The sequence below is a fragment of the Procambarus clarkii genome, chromosome 78, assembly GCF_040958095.1.
Source record: "Procambarus clarkii isolate CNS0578487 chromosome 78, FALCON_Pclarkii_2.0, whole genome shotgun sequence".
In the NCBI taxonomy this organism is placed as follows: domain Eukaryota; kingdom Metazoa; phylum Arthropoda; class Malacostraca; order Decapoda; family Cambaridae; genus Procambarus; species Procambarus clarkii.
This window is the reverse complement of record NC_091227.1, coordinates 11,817,729-11,841,174: the sequence shown is the minus strand read 5'-3', so window position 1 is coordinate 11,841,174 and position 23,446 is coordinate 11,817,729.

Sequence of the window (23,446 nt, the reverse complement as noted above, 5' to 3'; positions counted from 1 at the left end):
TCTATAGTACTTACGTACCTTTTACCTTACACAGACAGTTATCCGTATTTTATAGATATAGAAGATAGACAATGATTAAATCAAGTAATTAAAAATTGAACAGCGGACGAAGACAAAGATGGGGTACATACTGCCCGCCGCCTGCAAAGAATCCGAGCCCAGGCGAAATCGTCATTTTTCACAAAACTCAAAATCAAAACCAGCCATAGAATCGTTTTGAAAATGGTACCATTGTGTTTACCACAGCAATTTACCTTTCTTTCTGTAAAGTCTTTCTTTGCTAATTTTAAATATTAACGCCTATACAGCCATATTTTCTGAGATACAGCCACCTCAAATATCAAACCTATCATCGTGTTTTCTCAACAAATTACTAAGGAAAATGAGTTTTAAAAATTGTAATAATAATCAAAATGAGCTAAATAATAAATGGATAATCAAAATAACATTATATCAATATTCCTCGTGTATTTAGAGACTACTATGCATGGTGCGTATATGGGCATATGTATGCTACTTATAAAGGCATTTGTATGGTACCTATATTGGCATATGAATGGTTTTTATATGAGCATTTATGGTACTTATAAGGGCATATGTATGGTAGTTATAAGGGTATATGTATGATACTTATAAGAACATATGTATTGTTCCTATAAGGGCATAAGTATGGTACCTTTTTGGGCATATGTATGTTACTTATAAGTGCTTTTGTATGGTACCTCAATGGGCATATGTATTGTTCTTATATGGGCATATGTATGACACTTATATGGGATTGAGCATTGTACCTTTATGGGTATGTGTTTGGTACTTATGTACTTACGTACCTCTATGGTACTTACGTACCTTTTACCTTACACAGACAGTCATCCGTATTTTATAGATATAGAAGATAGACAATGATTAAATCAAGTAATAAAAACTTGACCAGCGGACGAAGACAAAGATGGGGTACATACAGCCCGCCGCCTGCAAAGAATCCGATCCCGGGCGAAATCGTCATTTTTCATAAAACTCAAAATCAAAACCAGCCATAGAATCGTTTTGAAAATGGTGCCATTGTGTTTAACACAGCATTTTACCTTTCTTTCTATAAAGTCTTTCTTTGCTAATTTTAAATATTAACGCCTATACAGCCATATTTACTGAGATACAGCCACCTCAAATATCAAACCTATCATCGTGTTTTCTCAACAAATTACTAAGGAAAATGAGTTTTAAAAAATGTAATAATAATCAAAATGAGCTAAATAATAAATGGATAATCAAAATAACATTATATCAATATTCCTCGTGTATTTAGAGACTACTATGCATGGTGCGTATATGGGCATATGTATGCTACTTATAAAGGCATTTGTATGGTACCTATATTGGCATATGAATGGGACTTATATGGGCATTTATGGTACTTATAAGGGCATATGTATGGCAGTTATAAGGGTATATGTATGATACTTATAAGAAAATATGTATTGTTCTTATAAGGGCATAAGTATGGTACCTTTTTGGGCATATGTATGTTACTTATAAGAGCTTTTGTATGGTACCTCAATGGGCATATGTATTGTTCTTATATGGGCATATGTATGACACTTATATGGGATTGAGTATGGTACCTTTATGGGTATGTGTTTGGTACTTACGTACCTCTATAGTACTTACGTACCTTTTACCTTACACAGACAGTCATCCGTATTTTATAGATATAGAAGATAGACAATGATTAAATCAAGTAATAAAAACTTGACCAGCGGACGAAGACAAAGATGGGGTACATACAGCCCGCCGCCTGCATTGAATCCAAGCCCGGGCGAAATCGTAATTTTTCACAAAACTCAAAATCAAAACCAGCCATAGAATCGTTTTGAAAATGGTACCATTGTGTTTACCACAGCAATTTACCTTTCTTTCTGTAAAGTCTTTCTTTGCTAATTTTAAATATTAACGCCTATACAGCCATATTTTCTGAGATACAGCCACCTCAAATATCAAACCTATCATCGTGTTTTCTCAACAAATTACTAAGGAAAATGAGTTTTAAAAATTGTAATAATAATCAAAATGAGCTAAATAATAAATGGATAATCAAAATAACATTATATCAATATTCCTCGTGTATTTAGAGACTACTATGCATGGTGCGTATATGGGCATATGTATGCTACTTATAAAGGCATTTGTATGGTACCTATATTGGCATATGAATGGTTTTTATATGAGCATTTATGGTACTTATAAGGGCATATGTATGGTAGTTATAAGGGTATATGTATAATACTTATAAGAACATATGTATTGTTCTTATAAGGGCATAGGTATGGTACCTTTTTGGGCATATGTATGTTACTTATAAGAGCTTTTGTTTGGTACCTCAATGGGCATATGCATTGTTCTTATATGGGCATATGTATGACACTTATATGGGATTGAGTATGGTACCTTTATGGGTATGTGTTTGGTACTTATGTACTTACGTACCTCTATGGTACTTACGTACCTTTTACCTTACACAGACAGTCATCCGTATTTTATAGATATAGAAGATAGACAATGATTAAATCAAGTAATAAAAACTTGACCAGCGGACGAAGACAAAGATGGGGTACATACAGCCCGCCGCCTGCAAAGAATCCGATCCCGGGCGAAATCGTCATTTTTCATAAAACTCAAAATCAAAACCAGCCATAGAATCGTTTTGAAAATGGTGCCATTGTGTTTAACACAGCATTTTACCTTTCTTTCTATAAAGTCTTTCTTTGCTAATTTTAAATATTAACGCCTATACAGCCATATTTACTGAGATACAGCCACCTCAAATATCAAACCTATCATCGTGTTTTCTCAACAAATTACTAAGGAAAATGAGTTTTAAAAAATGTAATAATAATCAAAATGAGCTAAATAATAAATGGATAATCAAAATAACATTATATCAATATTCCTCGTGTATTTAGAGACTACTATGCATGGTGCGTATATGGGCATATGTATGCTACTTATAAAGGCATTTGTATGGTACCTATATTGGCATATGAATGGGACTTATATGGGCATTTATGGTACTTATAAGGGCATATGTATGGCAGTTATAAGGGTATATGTATGATACTTATAAGAAAATATGTATTGTTCTTATAAGGGCATAAGTATGGTACCTTTTTGGGCATATGTATGTTACTTATAAGAGCTTTTGTATGGTACCTCAATGGGCATATGTATTGTTCTTATATGGGCATATGTATGACACTTATATGGGATTGAGTATGGTACCTTTATGGGTATGTGTTTGGTACTTACGTACCTCTATAGTACTTACGTACCTTTTACCTTACACAGACAGTCATCCGTATTTTATAGATATAGAAGATAGACAATGATTAAATCAAGTAATAAAAACTTGACCAGCGGACGAAGACAAAGATGGGGTACATACAGCCCGCCGCCTGCATTGAATCCAAGCCCGGGCGAAATCGTAATTTTTCACAAAACTCAAAATCAAAACCAGCCATAGAATCGTTTTGAAAATGGTACCATTGTGTTTACCACAGCATTTTACTTTTCTTTCTATAAAGTCTTTCTTTGCTAATTTTAAATATTAACGCCTATACAGCCAAATTTACTGAGATACAGCCACCTCAAATATCAAACCTATCATCGTGTTTTCTCAACAAATTACTAAGGAAAATGAGTTTTAAAAAATGTAATAATAATCAAAATGAGCTAAATAATAAATGGATAATCAAAATAACATTATATCAATATTCCTCGTGTATTTAGAGACTACTATGCATGGTGCGTATATGGGCATATGTATGCTACTTATAAAGGCATTTGTATGGTACCTATATTGGCATATGAATGGTACTTATATGGGCATTTATGGTACTTATAAGGGCATATGTATGGTAGTTATAAGGGTATATGTATGATACTTATAAGAACATATGTATTGTTCTTATAAGGGCATAAGTATGGTACCTTTTTGGGCGTTTTAAAAAATGTAATAATAATCAAAATGAGATAAATAATAAATGGATAATCAAAATAACATTATATCAATATTCCTCATGTATTTAGAGACTACTATGCATGGTGCGTATATGGGCATATGTATGCTACTTATAAAGGCATTTGTATGGTACCTATATTGGCATATGAATGGTACTTTTATGGGCATTTATGGTACTTATAAGGGCATATGTATGGTAGTTATAAGGGTATATGTATGATACTTATAAGAACATATGTATTGTTCTTATAAGGGCATAAGTATGGTACCTTTTTGGGCATATGTATGTTACTTATAAGAGCTTTTGTATGGTACCTCAATGGGCATATGTATTGTTCTTATATGGGCATATGTATGACACTTATATGGGATTGAGCATGGTACCTTTATGGGTATGTGTTTGGTACTTATGTACTTACGTACCTCTATGGTACTTACGTACCTTTTACCTTACACAGACAGTCATCCGTATTTTATAGATATAGAAGATAGACAATGATTAAATCAAGTAATAAAAACTTGACCAGCGGACGAAGACAAAGATGGGGTACATACAGCCCGCCGCCTGCAAAGAATCCGATCCCGGGCGAAATCGTCATTTTTCATAAAACTCAAAATCAAAACCAGCCATAGAATCGTTTTGAAAATGGTGCCATTGTGTTTAACACAGCATTTTACCTTTCTTTCTATAAAGTCTTTCTTTGCTAATTTTAAATATTAACGCCTATACAGCCATATTTACTGAGATACAGCCACCTCAAATATCAAACCTATCATCGTGTTTTCTCAACAAATTACTAAGGAAAATGAGTTTTAAAAAATGTAATAATAATCAAAATGAGCTAAATAATAAATGGATAATCAAAATAACATTATATCAATATTCCTCGTGTATTTAGAGACTACTATGCATGGTGCGTATATGGGCATATGTATGCTACTTATAAAGGCATTTGTATGGTACCTATATTGGCATATGAATGGGACTTATATGGGCATTTATGGTACTTATAAGGGCATATGTATGGCAGTTATAAGGGTATATGTATGATACTTATAAGAAAATATGTATTGTTCTTATAAGGGCATAAGTATGGTACCTTTTTGGGCATATGTATGTTACTTATAAGAGCTTTTGTATGGTACCTCAATGGGCATATGTATTGTTCTTATATGGGCATATGTATGACACTTATATGGGATTGAGTATGGTACCTTTATGGGTATGTGTTTGGTACTTACGTACCTCTATAGTACTTACGTACCTTTTACCTTACACAGACAGTCATCCGTATTTTATAGATATAGAAGATAGACAATGATTAAATCAAGTAATAAAAACTTGACCAGCGGACGAAGACAAAGATGGGGTACATACAGCCCGCCGCCTGCATTGAATCCAAGCCCGGGCGAAATCGTAATTTTTCACAAAACTCAAAATCAAAACCAGCCATAGAATCGTTTTGAAAATGGTACCATTGTGTTTACCACAGCATTTTACTTTTCTTTCTATAAAGTCTTTCTTTGCTAATTTTAAATATTAACGCCTATACAGCCAAATTTACTGAGATACAGCCACCTCAAATATCAAACCTATCATCGTGTTTTCTCAACAAATTACTAAGGAAAATGAGTTTTAAAAAATGTAATAATAATCAAAATGAGCTAAATAATAAATGGATAATCAAAATAACATTATATCAATATTCCTCATGTATTTAGAGACTACTATGCATGGTGCGTATATGGGCATATGTATGCTACTTATAAAGGGATTTGTATGGTACCTATATTGGCATATGAATGGTACTTTTATGGGCATTTATGGTACTTATAAGGGCATATGTATGGTAGTTATAAGGGTATATGTATGATACTTATAAGAACATATGTATTGTTCTTATAAGGGCATAAGTATGGTACCTTTTTGGGCATATGTATGTTACTTATAAGAGCTTTTGTATGGTACCTCAATGGGCATATGTATTGTTCTTATATGGGCATATGTATGACACTTATATGGGATTGAGCATGGTACCTTTATGGGTATGTGTTTGGTACTTATGTACTTACGTACCTCTATGGTACTTACGTACCTTTTACCTTACACAGACAGTCATCCGTATTTTATAGATATAGAAGATAGACAATGATTAAATCAAGTAATAAAAACTTGACCAGCGGACGAAGACAAAGATGGGGTACATACAGCCCGCCGCCTGCAAAGAATCCGATCCCGGGCGAAATCGTCATTTTTCAAAAAACTCAAAATCAAAACCAGCCATAGAATCGTTTTGAAAATGTTGCCATTGTGTTTAACACAGCATTTTACCTTTATTTCTATAAAGTCTTTCTTTGCTAATTTTAAATATTAACGCCTATACAGCCATATTTACTGAGATACAGCCACCTAAAATATAAAACCTATCATCGTGTTTTCTCAACAAATTACTAAGGAAAATGAGTTTTAAAAAATGTAATAATAATCAAAATGAGCTAAATAATAAATGGATAATCAAAATAACATTATATCAATATTCCTCGTGTATTTAGAGACTACTATGCATGGTGCGTATATGGGCATATGTATGCTACTTATAAAGGCATTTGTATGGTACCTATATTGGCATATGAATGGTACTTATATGGGCATTTATGGTACTTATAAGGGCATATGTATGGTAGTTATAAGGGTATATGTATGATACTTATAAGAACATATGTATTGTTCTTATAAGGGCATAAGTATGGTACCTTTTTGGGCATATGTATGTTACTTATAGGTGCTTTTGTATGGTACCTCAATGGGCATATGTATTGTTCTTATATGGGCATATATATGACACTTATATGGGATTGAGCATGGTACCTTTATGGGTATGTGTTTGGTACTTATGTACTTACGTACCTCTATGGTACTTACGTACCTTTTACCTTACACAGACAGTCATCCGTATTTTATAGATATAGAAGATAGACAATGATTAAATCAAGTAATAAAAACTTGACCAGCGGACGAAGACAAAGATGGGGTACATACAGCCCGCCGCCTGCAAAGAATCCGATCCCGGGCGAAATCGTCATTTTTCATAAAACTCAAAATCAAAACCAGCCATAGAATCGTTTTGAAAATGGTGCCATTGTGTTTAACACAGCATTTTACCTTTCTTTCTATAAAGTCTTTCTTTGCTAATTTTAAATATTAACGCCTATACAGCCATATTTACTGAGATACAGCCACCTCAAATATCAAACCTATCATCGTGTTTTCTCAACAAATTACTAAGGAAAATGAGTTTTAAAAAATGTAATAATAATCAAAATGAGCTAAATAATAAATGGATAATCAAAATAACATTATATCAATATTCCTCATGTATTTAGAGACTACTATGCATGGTGCGTATATGGGCATATGTATGCTACTTATAAAGGGATTTGTATGGTACCTATATTGGCATATGAATGGTACTTTTATGGGCATTTATGGTACTTATAAGGGCATATGTATGGTAGTTATAAGGGTATATGTATGATACTTATAAGAACATATGTATTGTTCTTATAAGGGCATAAGTATGGTACCTTTTTGGGCATATGTATGTTACTTATAGGAGCTTTTGTATTGTACCTCAATGGGCATATGTATTGTTCTTATATGGGCATATGTATGACACTTATATGGGATTGAGCATGGTACCTTTATGGGTATGTGTTTGGTACTTATGTACTTACGTACCTCTATGGTACTTACGTACCTTTTACCTTACACAGACAGTCATCCGTATTTTATAGATATAGAAGATAGACAATGATTAAATCAAGTAATAAAAACTTGACCAGCGGACGAAGACAAAGATGGGGTACATACAGCCCGCCGCCTGCAAAGAATCCGATCCCGGGCGAAATCGTCATTTTTCATAAAACTCAAAATCAAAACCAGCCATAGAATCGTTTTGAAAATGGTGCCATTGTGTTTAACACAGCATTTTACCTTTCTTTCTATAAAGTCTTTCTTTGCTAATTTTAAATATTAACGCCTATACAGCCATATTTACTGAGATACAGCCACCTCAAATATCAAACCTATCATCGTGTTTTCTCAACAAATTACTAAGGAAAATGAGTTTTAAAAAATGTAATAATAATCAAAATGAGCTAAATAATAAATGGATAATCAAAATAACATTATATCAATATTCCTCGTGTATTTAGAGACTACTATGCATGGTGCGTATATGGGCATATGTATGCTACTTATAAAGGCATTTGTATGGTACCTATATTGCCATATGAATGGGACTTATATGGGCATTTATGGTACTTATAAGGGCATATGTATGGCAGTTATAAGGGTATATGTATGATACTTATAAGAAAATATGTATTGTTCTTATAAGGGCATAAGTATGGTACCTTTTTGGGCATATGTATGTTACTTATAAGAGCTTTTGTATGGTACCTCAATGGGCATATGTATTGTTCTTATATGGGCATATGTATGACACTTATATGGGATTGAGTATGGTACCTTTATGGGTATGTGTTTGGTACTTACGTACCTCTATAGTACTTACGTACCTTTTACCTTACACAGACAGTCATCCGTATTTTATAGATATAGAAGATAGACAATGATTAAATCAAGTAATAAAAACTTGACCAGCGGACGAAGACAAAGATGGGGTACATACAGCCCGCCGCCTGCATTGAATCCAAGCCCGGGCGAAATCGTAATTTTTCACAAAACTCAAAATCAAAACCAGCCATAGAATCGTTTTGAAAATGGTACCATTGTGTTTACCACAGCATTTTACTTTTCTTTCTATAAAGTCTTTCTTTGCTAATTTTAAATATTAACACCTATACAGCCAAATTTACTGAGATACAGCCACCTCAAATATCAAACCTATCATCGTGTTTTCTCAACAAATTACTAAGGAAAATGAGTTTTAAAAAATGTAATAATAATCAAAATGAGCTAAATAATAAATGGATAATCAAAATAACATTATATCAATATTCCTCGTGTATTTAGAGACTACTATGCATGGTGCGTATATGGGCATATGTATGCTACTTATAAAGGCATTTGTATGGTACCTATATTGGCATATGAATGGTACTTATATGGGCATTTATGGTACTTATAAGGGCATATGTATGGTAGTTATAAGGGTATATGTATGATACTTATAAGAACATATGTATTGTTCTTATAAGGGCATAAGTATGGTACCTTTTTGGGCATATGTATGTTACTTATAAGTGCTTTTGTATGGTACCTCAATGGGCATATGTATTGTTCTTATATGGGCATATATATGACACTTATATGGGATTGAGCATGGTACCTTTATGGGTATGTGTTTGGTACTTATGTACTTACGTACCTCTATGGTACTTACGTACCTTTTACCTTACACAGACAGTCATCCGTATTTTATAGATATAGAAGATAGACAATGATTAAATCAAGTAATAAAAACTTGACCAGCGGACGAAGACAAAGATGGGGTACATACAGCCCGCCGCCTGCAAAGAATCCGATCCCGGGCGAAATCGTCATTTTTCAAAAAACTCAAAATCAAAACCAGCCATAGAATCGTTTTGAAAATGTTGCCATTGTGTTTAACACAGCATTTTACCTTTATTTCTATAAAGTCTTTCTTTGCTAATTTTAAATATTAACGCCTATACAGCCATATTTACTGAGATACAGCCACCTAAAATATAAAACCTATCATCGTGTTTTCTCAACAAATTACTAAGGAAAATGAGTTTTAAAAAATGTAATAATAATCAAAATGAGCTAAATAATAAATGGATAATCAAAATAACATTATATCAATATTCCTCGTGTATTTAGAGACTACTATGCATGGTGCGTATATGGGCATATGTATGCTACTTATAAAGGCATTTGTATGGTACCTATATTGGCATATGAATGGTACTTATATGGGCATTTATGGTACTTATAAGGGCATATGTATGGTAGTTATAAGGGTATATGTATGATACTTATAAGAACATATGTATTGTTCTTATAAGGGCATAAGTATGGTACCTTTTTGGGCATATGTATGTTACTTATAGGTGCTTTTGTATGGTACCTCAATGGGCATATGTATTGTTCTTATATGGGCATATATATGACACTTATATGGGATTGAGCATGGTACCTTTATGGGTATGTGTTTGGTACTTATGTACTTACGTACCTCTATGGTACTTACGTACCTTTTACCTTACACAGACAGTCATCCGTATTTTATAGATATAGAAGATAGACAATGATTAAATCAAGTAATAAAAACTTGACCAGCGGACGAAGACAAAGATGGGGTACATACAGCCCGCCGCCTGCAAAGAATCCGATCCCGGGCGAAATCGTCATTTTTCATAAAACTCAAAATCAAAACCAGCCATAGAATCGTTTTGAAAATGGTGCCATTGTGTTTAACACAGCATTTTACCTTTCTTTCTATAAAGTCTTTCTTTGCTAATTTTAAATATTAACGCCTATACAGCCATATTTACTGAGATACAGCCACCTCAAATATCAAACCTATCATCGTGTTTTCTCAACAAATTACTAAGGAAAATGAGTTTTAAAAAATGTAATAATAATCAAAATGAGCTAAATAATAAATGGATAATCAAAATAACATTATATCAATATTCCTCATGTATTTAGAGACTACTATGCATGGTGCGTATATGGGCATATGTATGCTACTTATAAAGGGATTTGTATGGTACCTATATTGGCATATGAATGGTACTTTTATGGGCATTTATGGTACTTATAAGGGCATATGTATGGTAGTTATAAGGGTATATGTATGATACTTATAAGAACATATGTATTGTTCTTATAAGGGCATAAGTATGGTACCTTTTTGGGCATATGTATGTTACTTATAGGAGCTTTTGTATTGTACCTCAATGGGCATATGTATTGTTCTTATATGGGCATATGTATGACACTTATATGGGATTGAGCATGGTACCTTTATGGGTATGTGTTTGGTACTTATGTACTTACGTACCTCTATGGTACTTACGTACCTTTTACCTTACACAGACAGTCATCCGTATTTTATAGATATAGAAGATAGACAATGATTAAATCAAGTAATAAAAACTTGACCAGCGGACGAAGACAAAGATGGGGTACATACAGCCCGCCGCCTGCAAAGAATCCGATCCCGGGCGAAATCGTCATTTTTCATAAAACTCAAAATCAAAACCAGCCATAGAATCGTTTTGAAAATGGTGCCATTGTGTTTAACACAGCATTTTACCTTTCTTTCTATAAAGTCTTTCTTTGCTAATTTTAAATATTAACGCCTATACAGCCATATTTACTGAGATACAGCCACCTCAAATATCAAACCTATCATCGTGTTTTCTCAACAAATTACTAAGGAAAATGAGTTTTAAAAAATGTAATAATAATCAAAATGAGCTAAATAATAAATGGATAATCAAAATAACATTATATCAATATTCCTCGTGTATTTAGAGACTACTATGCATGGTGCGTATATGGGCATATGTATGCTACTTATAAAGGCATTTGTATGGTACCTATATTGCCATATGAATGGGACTTATATGGGCATTTATGGTACTTATAAGGGCATATGTATGGCAGTTATAAGGGTATATGTATGATACTTATAAGAAAATATGTATTGTTCTTATAAGGGCATAAGTATGGTACCTTTTTGGGCATATGTATGTTACTTATAAGAGCTTTTGTATGGTACCTCAATGGGCATATGTATTGTTCTTATATGGGCATATGTATGACACTTATATGGGATTGAGTATGGTACCTTTATGGGTATGTGTTTGGTACTTACGTACCTCTATAGTACTTACGTACCTTTTACCTTACACAGACAGTCATCCGTATTTTATAGATATAGAAGATAGACAATGATTAAATCAAGTAATAAAAACTTGACCAGCGGACGAAGACAAAGATGGGGTACATACAGCCCGCCGCCTGCATTGAATCCAAGCCCGGGCGAAATCGTAATTTTTCACAAAACTCAAAATCAAAACCAGCCATAGAATCGTTTTGAAAATGGTACCATTGTGTTTACCACAGCATTTTACTTTTCTTTCTATAAAGTCTTTCTTTGCTAATTTTAAATATTAACACCTATACAGCCAAATTTACTGAGATACAGCCACCTCAAATATCAAACCTATCATCGTGTTTTCTCAACAAATTACTAAGGAAAATGAGTTTTAAAAAATGTAATAATAATCAAAATGAGCTAAATAATAAATGGATAATCAAAATAACATTATATCAATATTCCTCGTGTATTTAGAGACTACTATGCATGGTGCGTATATGGGCATATGTATGCTACTTATAAAGGCATTTGTATGGTACCTATATTGGCATATGAATGGTACTTATATGGGCATTTATGGTACTTATAAGGGCATATGTATGGTAGTTATAAGGGTATATGTATGATACTTATAAGAACATATGTATTGTTCTTATAAGGGCATAAGTATGGTACCTTTTTGGGCATATGTATGTTACTTATAAGTGCTTTTGTATGGTACCTCAATGGGCATATGTATTGTTCTTATATGGGCATATATATGACACTTATATGGGATTGAGCATGGTACCTTTATGGGTATGTGTTTGGTACTTATGTACTTACGTACCTCTATGGTACTTACGTACCTTTTACCTTACACAGACAGTCATCCGTATTTTATAGATATAGAAGATAGACAATGATTAAATCAAGTAATAAAAACTTGACCAGCGGACGAAGACAAAGATGGGGTACATACAGCCCGCCGCCTGCAAAGAATCCGATCCCGGGCGAAATCGTCATTTTTCATAAAACTCAAAATCAAAACCAGCCATAGAATCGTTTTGAAAATGGTGCCATTGTGTTTAACACAGCATTTTACCTTTCTTTCTGTAAAGTCTTTCTTTGCTAATTTTAAATATTAACGCCTATACAGCCATATTTACTGAGATACAGCCACCTCAAATATCAAACCTATCATCGTGTTTTCTCAACAAATTACTAAGGAAAATGAGTTTTAAAAAATGTAATAATAATCAAAATGAGCTAAATAATAAATGGATAATCAAAATAACATTATATCAATATTCCTCATGTATTTAGAGACTACTATGCATGGTGCGTATATGGGCATATGTATGCTACTTATAAAGGGATTTGTATGGTACCTATATTGGCATATGAATGGTACTTTTATGGGCATTTATGGTACTTATAAGGGCATATGTATGGTAGTTATAAGGGAATATGTATGATACTTATAAGAACATATGTATTGTTCTTATAAGGGCATAAGTATGGTACCTTTTTGGGCATATGTATGTTACTTATAGGAGCTTTTGTATGGTACCTCAATGGGCATATGTATTGTTCTTATATGGGCATATGTATGACACTTATATGGGATTGAGCATGGTACCTTTATGGGTATGTGTTTGGTACTTATGTACTTACGTACCTCTATGGTACTTACGTACCTTTTACCTTACACAGACAGTCATCCGTATTTTATAGATATAGAAGATAGACAATGATTAAATCAAGTAATAAAAACTTGACCAGCGGACGAAGACAAAGATGGGGTACATACAGCCCGCCGCCTGCAAAGAATCCGATCCCGGGCGAAATCGTCATTTTTCATAAAACTCAAAATCAAAACCAGCCATAGAATCGTTTTGAAAATGGTGCCATTGTGTTTAACACAGCATTTTACCTTTATTTCTATAAAGTCTTTCTTTGCTAATTTTAAATATTAACGCCTATACAGCCATATTTACTGAGATACAGCCACCTCAAATATCAAACCTATCATCGTGTTTTCTCAACAAATTACTAAGGAAAATGAGTTTTAAAAAATGTAATAATAATCAAAATGAGCTAAATAATAAATGGATAATCAAAATAACATTATATCAATATTCCTCGTGTATTTAGAGACTACTATGCATGGTGCGTATATGGGCATATGTATGCTACTTATAAAGGCATTTGTATGGTACCTATATTGGCATATGAATGGGACTTATATGGGCATTTATGGTACTTATAAGGGCATATGTATGGCAGTTATAAGGGTATATGTATGATACTTATAAGAAAATATGTATTGTTCTTATAAGGGCATAAGTATGGTACCTTTTTGGGCATATGTATGTTACTTATAAGAGCTTTTGTATGGTACCTCAATGGGCATATGTATTGTTCTTATATGGGCATATGTATGACACTTATATGGGATTGAGTATGGTACCTTTATGGGTATGTGTTTGGTACTTACGTACCTCTATAGTACTTACGTACCTTTTACCTTACACAGACAGTCATCCGTATTTTATAGATATAGAAGATAGACAATGATTAAATCAAGTAATAAAAACTTGACCAGCGGACGAAGACAAAGATGGGGTACATACAGCCCGCCGCCTGCATTGAATCCAAGCCCGGGCGAAATCGTAATTTTTCACAAAACTCAAAATCAAAACCAGCCATAGAATCGTTTTGAAAATGGTACCATTGTGTTTACCACAGCATTTTACTTTTCTTTCTATAAAGTCTTTCTTTGCTAATTTTAAATATTAACACCTATACAGCCAAATTTACTGAGATACAGCCACCTCAAATATCAAACCTATCATCGTGTTTTCTCAACAAATTACTAAGGAAAATGAGTTTTAAAAAATGTAATAATAATCAAAATGAGCTAAATAATAAATGGATAATCAAAATAACATTATATCAATATTCCTCGTGTATTTAGAGACTACTATGCATGGTGCGTATATGGGCATATGTATGCTACTTATAAAGGCATTTGTATGGTACCTATATTGGCATATGAATGGGACTTATATGGGCATTTATGGTACTTATAAGGGCATATGTATGGCAGTTATAAGGGTATATGTATGATACTTATAAGAAAATATGTATTGTTCTTATAAGGGCATAAGTATCGTACCTTTTTGGGCATATGTATGTTACTTATAAGAGCTTTTGTATGGTACCTCAATGGGCATATGTATTGTTCTTATATGGGCATATGTATGACACTTATATGGGATTGAGTATGGTACCTTTATGGGTATGTGTTTGGTACTTACGTACCTCTATAGTACTTACGTACCTTTTACCTTACACAGACAGTTATCCGTATTTTATAGATATAGAAGATAGACAATGATTAAATCAAGTAATAAAAACTTGAACAGCGGACGAAGACAAAGATGGGGTACATACAGCCCGCCGCCTGCAAAGAATCCGAGCCCAGGCGAAATCGTCATTTTTCACAAAACTCAAAATCAAAACCAGCCATAGAATCGTTTTGAAAATGGTACCATTGTGTTTACCACAGCAATTTGTTCTTATATGGGCATATGTATGACACTTATATGGGATTGAGTATGGTACCTTTATGGGTATGTGTTTGGTACTTACGTACCTCTATAGTACTTACGTACCTTTTACCTTACACAGACAGTTATCCGTATTTTATAGATATAGAAGATAGACAATGATTAAATCAAGTAATAAAAACTTGAACAGCGGACGAAGACAAAGATGGGGTACATACAGCCCGCCGCCTGCAAAGAATCCGAGCCCAGGCGAAATCGTCATTTTTCACAAAACTCAAAATCAAAACCAGCCATAGAATCGTTTTGAAAATGGTACCATTGTGTACATACAGTACATACAGGCCGCCGCCTGCAAAGAATCCGAGCCCAGGCGAAATCGTCATTTTTCACAAAACTCAAAATCAAAACCAGCCATAGAATCGTTTTGAAAATGGTACCATTGTGTTTACCACAGCAATTTACCTTTCTTTCTGTAAAGTCTTTCTTTGCTAATTTTAAATATTAACGCCTATACAGCCATATTTTCTGAGATACAGCCACCTCAAATATCAAACCTATCATCGTGTTTTCTCAACAAATTACTAAGGAAAATGAGTTTTAAAAATTGTAATAATAATCAAAATGAGCTAAATAATAAATGGATAATCAAAATAACATTATATCAATATTCCTCGTGTATTTAGAGACTACTATGCATGGTGCGTATATGGGCATATGTATGCTACTTATAAAGGCATTTGTATGGTACCTATATTGGCATATGAATGGTTTTTATATGAGCATTTATGGTACTTATAAGGGCATATGTATGGTAGTTATAAGGGTATATGTATAATACTTATAAGAACATATGTATTGTTCTTATAAGGGCATAGGTATGGTACCTTTTTGGGCATATGTATGTTACTTATAAGAGCTTTTGTATGGTACCTCAATGGGCATATGTATTGTTCTTATATGGGCATATATATGACACTTATATGGGATTGAGCATGGTACCTTTATGGGTATGTGTTTGGTACTTATGTACTTACGTACCTCTATGGTACTTACGTACCTTTTACCTTACACAGACAGTCATCCGTATTTTATAGATATAGATGATAGACAATGATTAAATCAAGTAATAAAAACTTGACCAGCGGACGAAGACAAAGATGGGGTACATACAGCCCGCCGCCTGCAAAGAATCCGATCCCGGGCGAAATCGTCATTTTTCATAAAACTCAAAATCAAAACCAGCCATAGAATCGTTTTGAAAATGGTGCCATTGTGTTTAACACAGCATTTTACCTTTCTTTCTATAAAGTCTTTCTTTGCTAATTTTAAATATTAACGCCTATACAGCCATATTTACTGAGATACAGCCACCTCAAATATCAAACCTATCATCGTGTTTTCTCAACAAATTACTAAGGAAAATGAGTTTTAAAAAATGTAATAATAATCAAAATGAGCTAAATAATAAATGGATAATCAAAATAACATTATATCAATATTCCTCGTGTATTTAGAGACTACTATGCATGGTGCGTATATGGGCATATGTATGCTACTTATAAAGGCATTTGTATGGTACCTATATTGGCATATGAATGGGACTTATATGGGCATTTATGGTACTTATAAGGGCATATGTATGGCAGTTATAAGGGTATATGTATGATACTTATAAGAAAATATGTATTGTTCTTATAAGGGCATAAGTATGGTACCTTTTTGGGCATATGTATGTTACTTATAAGAGCTTTTGTATGGTACCTCAATGGGCATATGTATTGTTCTTATATGGGCATATGTATGACACTTATATGGGATTGAGTATGGTACCTTTATGGGTATGTGTTTGGTACTTACGTACCTCTATAGTACTTACGTACCTTTTACCTTACACAGACAGTTATCCGTATTTTATAGATATAGAAGATAGACAATGATTAAATCAAGTAATAAAAACTTGAACAGCGGACGAAGACAAAGATGGGGTACATACAGCCCGCCGCCTGCAAAGAATCCGAGCCCAGGCGAAATCGTCATTTTTCACAAAACTCAAAATCAAAACCAGCCATAGAATCGTTTTGAAAATGGTACCATTGTGTTTACCACAGCAATTTACCTTTCTTTCTGTAAAGTCTTTCTTTGCTAATTTTAAATATTAACGCCTATACAGCCATATTTTCTGAGATACAGCCACCTCAAATATCAAACCTATCATCGTGTTTTCTCAACAAATTACTAAGGAAAATGAGTTTTAAAAATTGTAATAATAATCAAAATGAGCTAAATAATAAATGGATAATCAAAATAACATTATATCAATATTCCTCGTGTATTTAGAGACTACTATGCATGGTGCGTATATGGGCATATGTATGCTACTTATAAAGGCATTTGTATGGTACTATATTGGCATATGAATGGTTTTTATATGAGCATTTATGGTACTTATAAGGGCATATGTATGGTAGTTATAAGGGTATATGTATGATACTTATAAGAACATATGTATTGTTCCTATAAGGGCATAAGTATGGTACCTTTTTGGGCATATGTATGTTACTTATAAGAGCTTTTGTATGGTACCTCAATGGGCATATGTATTGTTCTTATATGGGCATATGTATGAAACTTATATGGGATTGAGCATTGTACCTTTATGGGTATGTGTTTGGTACTTATGTACTAACGTACCTCTATGGTACTTACGTACCTTTTACCTTACACAGACAGTCATCCGTATTTTATAGATATAGAAGATAGACAATGATTAAATCAAGTAATAAAAACTTGAACAGCGGACGAAGACAAAGATGGGGTACATACAGCCCGCCGCCTGCAAAGAATCCGAGCCCAGGCGAAATCGTCATTTTTCACAAAACTCAAAATCAAAACCAGCCATAGAATCGTTTTGAAAATGGTACCATTGTGTTTACCACAGCAATTTACCTTTCTTTCTGTAAAGTCTTTCTTTGCTAATTTTAAATATTAACGCCTATACAGCCATATTTTCTGAGATACAGCCACCTCAAATATCAAACCTATCATCGTGTTTTCTCAACAAATTACTAAGGAAAATGAGTTTTAAAAATTGTAATAATAATCAAAATGAGCTAAATAATAAATGGATAATCAAAATAACATTATATCAATATTCCTCGTGTATTTAGAGACTACTATGCATGGTGCGTATATGGGCATATGTATGCTACTTATAAAGGCATTTGTATGGTACCTATATTGGCATATGAATGGTTTTTATATGAGCATTTATGGTACTTATAAGGGCATATGTATGGTAGTTATAAGGGTATATGTATAATACTTATAAGAACATATGTATTGTTCTTATAAGGGCATAGGTATGGTACCTTTTTGGGCATATGTATGTTACTTATAAGAGCTTTTGTATGGTACCTCAATGGGCATATGTATTGTTCTTATATGGGCATATATATGACACTTATATGGGATTGAGCATGGTACCTTTATGGGTATGTGTTTGGTACTTATGTACTTACGTACCTCTATGGTACTTACGTACCTTTTACCTTACACAGACAGTCATCCGTATTTTATAGATATAGAAGATAGACAATGATTAAATCAAGTAATAAAAACTTGACCAGCGGACGAAGACAAAGATGGGGTACATACAGCCCGCCGCCTGCAAAGAATCCGATCCCGGGCGAAATCGTCATTTTTCATAAAACTCAAAATCAAAACCAGCCATAGAATCGTTTTGAAAATGGTGCCATTGTGTTTAACACAGCATTTTACCTTTCTTTCTATAAAGTCTTTCTTTGCTAATTTTAAATATTAACGCCTATACAGCCATATTTACTGAGATACAGCCACCTCAAATATCAAACCTATCATCGTGTTTTCTCAACAAATTACTAAGGAAAATGAGTTTTAAAAAATGTAATAATAATCAAAATGAGCTAAATAACAAATGGATAATCAAAATAACATTATATCAATAATCCTCGTGTATTTAGAGACTACTATGCATGGTGCGTATATGGGCATATGTATGCTACTTATAAAGGCATTTGTATGGTACCTATATTGGCATATGAATGGTACTTATATGGGCATTTATGGTACTTATAAGGGCATATGTATGGTAGTTATAAGGGTATATGTATGATACTTATAAGAACATATGTATTGTTCCTATAAGGGCATAAGTATGGTACCTTTTTGGGCATATGTATGTTACTTATAAGAGCTTTTGTATGGTACCTCAATGGGCATATGTATTGTTCTTATATGGGCATATGTATGACACTTATATGGGATTGAGCATTGTACCTTTATGGGTATGTGTTTGGTACTTATGTACTTACGTACCTCTATGGTACTTACGTACCTTTTACCTTACACAGACAGTCATCCGTATTTTATAGATATAGAAGATAGACAATGATTAAATCAAGTAATAAAAACTTTACCAGCAGACGAAGACAAAGATGGGGTACATACAGCCCGCCGCCTGCAAAGAATCCGAGCCCAGGCGAAATCGTCATTTTTCACAAAACTCAAAATCAAAACCAGCCATAGAATCGTTTTGAAAATGGTACCATTGTGTTTACCACAGCATTTTACCTTTCTTCTAAAAAGTCTTTCTTTGCTAATTTTAAATATTAACGCCTATACAGCCATATTTACTGAGATACAGCCACCTCAAATATCAAACCTATCATCGTGTTTTCTCAACAAATTACTAAGGAAAATGAGTTTTAAAAAATGTAATAATAATCAAAATGAGCTAAATAACAAATGGATAATCAAAATAACATTATATCAATATTCCTCGTGTATTTAGAGACTACTATGCATGGTGCGTATATGGGCATATGTATGCTACTTATAAAGGCATTTGTATGGTACCTATATTGGCATATGAATGGTACTTATATGGGCATTTATGGTACTTATAAGGGCATATGTATGGTAGTTATAAGGGTATATGTATGATACTTATAAGAACATATGTATTGTTCCTATAAGGGCATAAGTATGGTACCTTTTTGGGCATATGTATGTTACTTATAAGAGCTTTTGTATGGTACCTCAATGGGCATATGTATTGTTCTTATATGGGCATATGTATGACACTTATATGGGATTGAGCATTGTACCTTTATGGGTATGTGTTTGGTACTTATGTACTTACGTACCTCTATGGTACTTACGTACCTTTTACCTTACACAGACAGTCATCCGTATTTTATAGATATAGAAGATAGACAATGATTAAATCAAGTAATAAAAACTTGACCAGCGGACGAAGACAAAGATGGGGTACATACAGCCCGCCGCCTGCAAAGAATCCCAGCCCGGGCGAAATCGTCATTTTTCACAATACTCAAAATCAAAACCAGCCATAGAATCGTTTTGAAAATGGTACCATTGTGTTTACCACAGCAATTTACCTTTCTTTCTGTAAAGTCTTTCTTTGCTAATTTTAAATATTAACGCCTATACAGCCATATTTACTGAGATACAGCCACCTCAAATATCAAACCTATCATCGTGTTTTCTCAACAAATTACTAAGGAAAATGAGTTTTAAAAATTGTAATAATAATCAAAATGAGCTAAATAATAAATGGATAATCAAAATAACATTATATCAATTTTCCTCGTGTATTTAGAGACTACTATGCATGGTGCGTATATGGGCATATGTATTCTACTTATAAAGGCATTTGTATGGTACCTATATTGGCATATGAATGGTACTTATATGAGCATTTATGGTACTTATAAGGGCATATGTATGGTAGTTATAAGGGTATATGTATAATACTTATAAGAACATATGTATTGTTCTTATAAGGGCATAGGTATGGTACCTTTTTGGGCATATGTATGTTACTTATAAGAGCTTTTGTATGGTACCTCAATGGGCATATGTATTGTTCTTATATGGGCATATGTATGACACTTATATGGGATTGAGTATGGTACCTTTATGGGTATGTGTTTGGTACTTATGTACTTACGTACCTCTATGGTACTTACGTACCTTTTACCTTACACAGACAGTCATCCGTATTTTATAGATATAGAAGATAGACAATGATTAAATCAAGTAATAAAAACTTGAACAGCGGACGAAGACAAAGATGGGGTACATACAGCCCGCCGCCTGCAAAGAATCCGAGCCCGGGCGAAATCGTCATTTTTCACAAATCTCAAAATCAAAATCAGCCATAGAATCGTTTTGAAAATGGTACCATTGTGTTTACCACAGCAATTAACTTTCTTTCTGTAAAGTCTTCCTTTGCTAATTGTAAATATTAACGCCTATACAGCCATATTTACTGAGATACAGCCACCTCAAATATCAAACCTATCATCGTGTTTTCTCAACAAATTACTAAGGAAAATGAGTTTTAAAAAATGTAATAATAATCAAAATGAGCTAAATAATAAATGGATAATCAAAATAACATTATATCAATATTCCTCGTGTATTTAGAGACTACTATGCATGGTGCGTATATGGGCATATGTATGCTACTTATAAAGGCATTTGTATGGTACCTATATTGGCATATGAATGGTACTTATATGGGCATTTATGGTACTTATAAGGGCATATGTATGGTAGTTATAAGGGTATATGTATGATACTTATAAGAACATATGTATTGTTCTTATAAGGGCATAAGTATGGTACCTTTTTGGGCATATGTATGTTACTTATAAGAGCTTTTGTATGGTACCTCAATGGGCATATGTATTGTTCTTATATGGCCATATGTATGACACTTATATGGGATTGAGTATGGTACCTTTATGGGTATGTGCCTGACAGCTGGGTGGACAGCGCTTCGGATTCGTAGTCCTGAGGTTCCGGGTTCGATCCCCGGTGGAGGCGGAAACAAATTGGCAAAATGTTTCTTTCACCCTGATGCCCCTGTTACCTAGCAGTAAATAGGTACCTGGGAGTTAGACAGCTGCTGCGGGCTGCTTCCTGGGGGTGTGTAACAAAAAGGAGGCCTGGTCGAGGACCGGGCCGCGGGAACGCTAAGCCCCGAAATCATCTCAAGATAACTCAAGATGTGTTTGGTACTTACGTACCTCTATGGTACTTACGTACCTTTTACCTTACACAGACAGTCATCCGTATTTTATAGATATAGAAGATAGACAATGATTAAATCAAGTAATAAAAACTTGACCAGCGGACGAAGACAAAGATGGGGTACATACAGCCCGCCGCCTGCAAAGAATCCGAGCCCGGGTGAAATCGTCATTTTTCACAAAACTCAAAATCAAAACCAGCCATAGAATCGTTTTGAAAATGGTACCATTGTGTTTACCACAGCATTTTACCTTTCGTTCTGTAAAGTCTTTCTTTGCTAATTTTAAATATTGACGCCTATACAGCCATATTTACTGAGATACAGCCACCTCAAATATCAAACCTATCATCGTGTTTTCTCAACAAATTGCTAAGGAAAATGAGTTTTAAAAAATGTAATAATAATCAAAATGAGCTAAATAATAAGTGGATAATCAAAATAACATTATATCAATATTCCTCGTGTATTTAGAGACTACTATGCATGGTGCGTATATGGGCATATGTATGCTACTTATAAAGGCATTTGTATGGTACCTATATTGGCATATGAATGGTACTTATATGGGCATTTATGGTACTTATAAGGGCATATGTATGGTAGTTATAAGGGTATATGTATGATACTTATAAGAACATATGTATTGTTCTTATAAGTTTATAAGTTATAAGAGTTACATAATAGTTTATAGTTATAAGTTACATTTAGTTTAATTAAATCCGGGTTCACTTCTTGTGCCCTTTCCCTTAGTTCACTTGCCTTGCTAGTAATCCCATCTATGTTCGAGTTCATCCACCATGAAACTGACTCTTCTGTCCATCTTCAGTTTCTGTTGGTTCCACTGAAATAGGGAAACAGGGAGGGTGTGGGATGGGAGGGTCAAGGAAGGGGGACTTGG